The following is a 6,000-nucleotide window of genomic DNA, read 5'->3' as shown; positions in this document are numbered from 1 at the left end:
CAACCCAAACACTGCCGTAGCCAATCAACATCTCCTCAGAGATGAATTGAATCAACATCTCTATGAGGAAAGTTTAGTGTCTCCATGCAGAGGATGGAGCCACTGAATGTCCGTGCTGCACACTGTGCTGCACTGCCCCAGGAAGCATCTCTACTAGTTATCTGAGGAGTGGCCAGTGGAGGTATCCCTAGGCTGTAATATAAACATTGCCTTTTCATTGACAAAGACAGTGTTTACAGCAAAAAGCCTCAAGGGAATGATCCTACTCACCAGAACAAATACTGTTTACCAGAACAAAACAGCTGTAGTTGTTCTGGTGACTATAGTGTCCCTTTATTTTAAATTATGAGCAATTTGGAGATTTGGGCTCAAAATAGAGACAGTACCGTCTAATAGGGACACTTGGATGGTATGCTAACCTATACTGTATGCAATGTGGAAATACAGGGTTAGTTTGTGAGACACCCAGGGGGGATAATCCAAGCAGCATCATATTTTATGTAGTGGTTATGGTGCAGGAAACTTTGGGTTCCAAAGGCCCCACCCACCCCCACTCTGACTGGTACATGTGTATCTCCTTCCCTTTCTGCCCCCCACTTCTATCCTTAACCCCCACACCTCCCCTAATCCTGTCTGCCACTTCTTCTTTCCCAGTTTATATAGCCCCAATAATGTCCAAACCCACACTGTGTAATCCCCATTATGTGTACGTTCATCCCCTCCTGAGCAGACAGCGCCCCCTGCTAATGAGTCTATCATAGGAAGGACCACTGTGTTGGTTGCCTAGGAAACAGGCATCACTATCACTGGGTGGGCGGGGGAGACTCCCGCCCCACCCACGCTATCTAGTTGGGATGTTGCCAGCACGTAACGTCAAGGGGGAGCCCCGTGCGTCATGCGTGCTGACGTCAAGGGAATCTCCTACTACCTGAAAGCTGTGGTTGAAGCCGCTTCGCTCTCTCTGCACGGACTCCCCTCCCTCCCTCGCCAGGGCTTGTGGGAGGGGCAGCAGTGTGAGAGCCAAACACAGCCAGCCTCAGAGACGGTGGAACAGGTCTGGCTAGCAGCATCATAGTGTGGCCCCTGGTGGGAGTAGCAGGTCACCCCCTCTCCCCATCATAGAGATGCAGGCAGGGCCCCTGGTCTGGGGGAAGGAGGACATGGAGCTGCCTGGTAGCTGTGTGTAGTGTCTGCCCAACTACTGGATGCAACATCAGGAGGATACAGGAGGAGCTGACACCCCAGGATAACACACTGTAAGTGCCATGGACACAGCAAACCTGCACCTGTTGCTCTGTGTCACTCACACGCACCCTAAACTGAGAATTATAGACATAAATCTGATTATATAAGGGCTATTCACTAAACTACGAATTTCAAATATAATATTCTATACATATATACACTAAACTATGATAGATCTAAATCTGATAAAAATATAAGGGATGTTCACTAAACTGTGAATTTCACATATAATAAATAACTCTCTCTCTCTCTCTCTCTCTCTCTCTCTCTCTCTCTCTCTCTCTCTCTCTCTCTCTCTCTCTCTCTCTCTCTCTCTCTCTCTCTCTCTCTCTCTCTCTCTCTCTCTAACTATGATTTAAATCTGATATATATGGGATATTCACTAAACTGTGAATTATAGATATAAATTTGATATATAAGAGCTATTCACTAAACTGCGAATTATAGATATAAATTTGATATATAAGAGCTATTCACTAAACTGCGAATTATAGATATAAATTTGATATATAAGAACAATTCACTAAACTGCGAATTATAGATAAACTATATATGTATATATGGGATATAAACTGCATTTCAAATTAAAATTTCTTATTTTAATGTGCTCTTCACTAAGCTCTGAATTTCAAATCTATATCTCACATGTATAGGGGCTTTTTCACTAAACTGAATTACAAATTAAACCTGGTAGCTTGCAATGTTAAGGTAAAATATACGGAGTGTAACTGACTTGGAGAATTTTTCTTGATCAGCTATTTTAGCCTATTTTAATTTGCGGTTTAGAATTTAATTCACTTCAATTCAGAGTTCAGTCATAACCCTGTCCATTTACAGTTCTGCAGTTCTGGCCTAAAACTTTAAATTCTCTTTAAGTTCCCAAGAATTCTTACATTCTAGAATAACCATGTGTTTTATTTTGACTAGTGTCTTAGTGCTACCTGACTACTCAAGTGATTTCTCTGTACTCCACCTGTTATGGACTACATTCCCATGATGCTCAGTTGACTAGTAACTGGCTGAGCATCTTGGAAACATAGTTCACAGCCGCAGACATTAAAATTTTGATGTGATCGGCTTATGTACTGTTTATGCTTTGCACAGCGAGACCAGTAACTGGAAATCACATTCACTCATATCAATATGACTTGAAAGAATCTAGGTGTATGTTTGTAAGTTTAGTTCGTATGACTGCCATGTTAGTGACTTATTGCCTTATTTAATTACTAATTGCCATGTATCTGAATTTAGCTATTTTATTGTGCTGTTAAATGTGGTTTTGTTAGTGTCGTAAGAGTTTTTTTATTTTTTTTATGAAATAATTTGGCATTTATTGTAATTGCATGTACAATACAACTTTACTGATTTCAACAGACGTGATAGAAATGAATATTGGTATCCAAATAATTTTAAAAGGGACTCTTGGTATTATAACCATTACGGCCCACCACAGCCCTGGCATCCACTCTTAAGTAAGTAGTGAAATCGCTTAATAACTTATTCTGCATGTTGTCTCGGTCTCCCTGGTGCAAATTTCTGCCTCCACTGTAACCTTCTCTCAGCCAGAATCTCACTGTCTGAGCTATGCCTTGTAGTGCAGGGCTTAGCTCATTGGCTGAGAGTGATCAGCTGGCCTGCAGGGCTTAGCTCAGAAGGGCTAATGAGGGCTACTAGCTTTGCTGCTTTCCTGATGCAGGGAGTGGCGGATGGTTGGCCCCAGGTTCGTAGTTACTAATATGGGTTGACTACAGTGGCGGGTGACAAAGCATGCCTGGCACTATAGCCACTACAGCACGATGCAACATTTATTTGGGAGGATTGATTGGAAGTTCACTTTTCTTGTTGTCTAGTGATTTTTAAAATTTTTTTTATATATATATATATATATATATATATATATATATATATATATATGTGTGTGTCTTGAACATCCTTCTACTTATGGTCTACATATAGTACATATTCGTACTGGTTCACATTGGGATAGATGTTTTAAAAAAAAAAAAAAATACCTTGAGTTAACATATTTTGTGTTAATACATTAACTATATGATGCACTAAAAATATTATGAATAGAAAAAAAATGTACATCCCCCTGTTCATGGCTTCTGTAGGGATCCCCCACCAAACCAGGAAGTCATAGCCAATCATGATACTTAACTTTGTACTGCATTGATTAATTGTATTCTGTAAGTATTGCTTTATACATATACAGATGTATTATTGGAGTGAATATGGAATTATTACAGGTGGAGGGGGCAGAAAAGGCTGGCTTAGGAAGTGAATAAACTATGGAAAAAAAACCGCAAAAAGATTAACACATTTGCCATAGCCAACCATAACCGACACATTCCACCTAGTGAGTAGCCGTGTAATATTATTTTAAAATTGTGTACAATATTGTATACTTCAAATAAGTACATCACAGTTAATGTTTTGTTCCTGTGTGCTTATGAAGTACATGTTCTGTGAGAGGTGTGACTACAGATTAGTTTGCTGCCCTTCGGCAACAAAGACGTGTATGCCAAGAAATCACCTTTATTAATTTATTGCTACTTACTCCATTTTGCTATCTTAAGGCAAGTTATTTCTGGCTTGTGAAGTGGTTTTTTTTTTTTATATATATTTAATTTTTTTTATATGTATACTAATACTTTTGCATACTGCACATTTTCTATTTTGCTTTTCTGAGGACTATACGGTGCAGTTTATTGTAGTTGATCAGTAAAGTAAAGTGGCATTCTTATAAGGATAAGAAAACCTTTTCAAGCATTTGATAACACTATGCTAAGGTTTAAAAATAAATAAAAAAAACAACTAAAAAGTAATCCTTTAGTTTTTAATGAACATTTTTGAATAATCAACATTCCATTTTATTTCCTTTCTTTTTAACCCCTTAAGGACCAAACTTCTGGAATAAAAGGGAATCGTGACATGTCACACATGTCATGTGTCCTTAACCCCTTAAGGACACGTGACATGTCATGATTCCCTTTTATTCCAGAAGTTTGGTCCTTAAGGGGTTAAGGGCTTAAAGGGACACTATAGTCATCAGAACAATGACCGCTTAATGTAGTTGTTCTGGTGAGTATAGTAACCCCCTTCAGGCATTTTCATGTGAACACCGCCCTTTCAGAGAAAAGGTAGTGTTTACATTGCCCCTAGGGACACCGCCAAGTGGCCGCTCCTTAGATGGCCACTGGAGGGGCTTCCTTGCTCAGGGCTGCACAGTAAGCAGCACTGGCGTTCAGCGTCCCCACGCTCTGCATAGAGACGTTGGATTTTCCTCATAGAGATACATTGATTTCATGCAACTCTATGAGGAGGTTAAGTTGGCCCTGCCCCCCTGCCGATTTTAGCCAATCCAATGCTTTCTCTTAAAAATCGGCCATTTTGATGTCACAAAGGGGGCGGAGCCAGTGCTGGCAGACCCGCGCGGTGCTGGAAATAAGGTGAGTTTTAAACATTTATAGGGGGCTAAGGGGGGGCAGGCCACCTAAACGGTGGGTTTAGCACTACTGGGTCATGTTTGTGTTCCTGACCCTATAGTGATCCTTTAATGTTGTGGTTTAAAAAAAAAAAAAAAAAAAATATTTATTGAAAATAAAATTGTATTAGTAAGAAATATGCACTTTGGCAAACACAGTAGTGAACAAAATCCTCCACTTGGACACATTTAATTTTTTTCAGGTTGGAAAACACAAAGAAGAGAGGAGAAGGGGGGAGAACCATAATTCAGACAGGTTAGCAGTTAGGAGAAGGTTGCCTGGTCTGGAATAAATTTAACCCCTTAAGGACACATGACGTGTGTGACACGTCATGATTCCCTTTTATTCCAGAAGTTTGGTCCTTAAGGGGTTAAAGGGACACTATAGTCACCCAGAACATGTCATCTCGTTAAAGTGGTCTGGGTGCAGTGTGTCAGTCCCACTTAGTCCATTGCAGTTTTTGAGAAACTGCAGTAATTACGTGGCACGAATAAAAAGGTCTCTAGTGGCTGTAAATTAGACAGCCACTACAGGCACTTATTGGTGGTAACCGACTTTTGGCTAACTGATGGTGGACATCCTCATTCTCTGCATGAGGACATTCAGCGTCTTTAAAATCCTGCAATGCTTTTCTATGGGAAGGGCCTAAAGCACTTGCGGCGCTAGCCATGCATGCACCTCTTACCGAGGCAGGGGTGGGGGTGGGGGTGGGGGGGTGATGGACCAGGGGGCTCTATAGTGTAAGGAGTTCAACTTTGTATTCCTTGCACTATTGAATCCCTTTAAAGATGTTGTGCAATTTTTGGACTTGTCTATGTACTAAAGGTGAAAATTGGATAATGTATGCTAAGCTCAGACAAAGTGAACCGACTGCCTATGGCTGGGTGAGTTACACACAGCTGGTCATTCACTGAAATCTGGCAAATTAAATCCGACTGATAAAATTCCGTCCAAAGTTGCACCTTTTTTGAGGTGCAAAGGTCAGAGGTATAAAAACCAAAAGCCACACAGTGACCGGCAGGAGATGGGTGATCATCGCTCCCTCCTCCTGCCGGTCACTCCGATCTAGCGGCCTCCTCCCTCCTTTTGCCTCCTGCTGGTCACTCCGTTCTAGCTCCCTCCTCCCACCTCCTGCCGGTCACTCCGATCTAGACCTGAGAGTAAACCACAGTAGAAACAAATACACAATCACATTGGCTCTCAGGTCTAGGACACTCCCATACAAAATAGGTCAATCCCTCCCCTATGCCTGGGAGATAATTGAGTC

General features: G+C 41.2%; 1 protein-coding gene across 1 annotated transcript in view; it reads left to right on the top strand.

Annotated features, from left to right (window-relative positions):
* The first annotated feature begins 924 nt into the window (after positions 1–924).
* The window catches only part of FNDC3A (fibronectin type III domain containing 3A), a 237,681-nt gene continuing 232,605 nt past the window's right edge, over positions 925–6,000 (top strand). Inside the window, exon 1 of the mRNA XM_063428709.1 lies at positions 925–1,256. The gene's annotated coding sequence lies outside the window, so the exon portion shown is untranslated. The remainder of the gene's footprint in view (positions 1,257–6,000) is intronic.

This window comes from Pelobates fuscus, chromosome 1 (assembly GCF_036172605.1).
Source record: "Pelobates fuscus isolate aPelFus1 chromosome 1, aPelFus1.pri, whole genome shotgun sequence".
NCBI classification, from domain to species: domain Eukaryota; kingdom Metazoa; phylum Chordata; class Amphibia; order Anura; family Pelobatidae; genus Pelobates; species Pelobates fuscus.
This window is presented reverse-complemented; position numbering and strand designations above follow the sequence as displayed.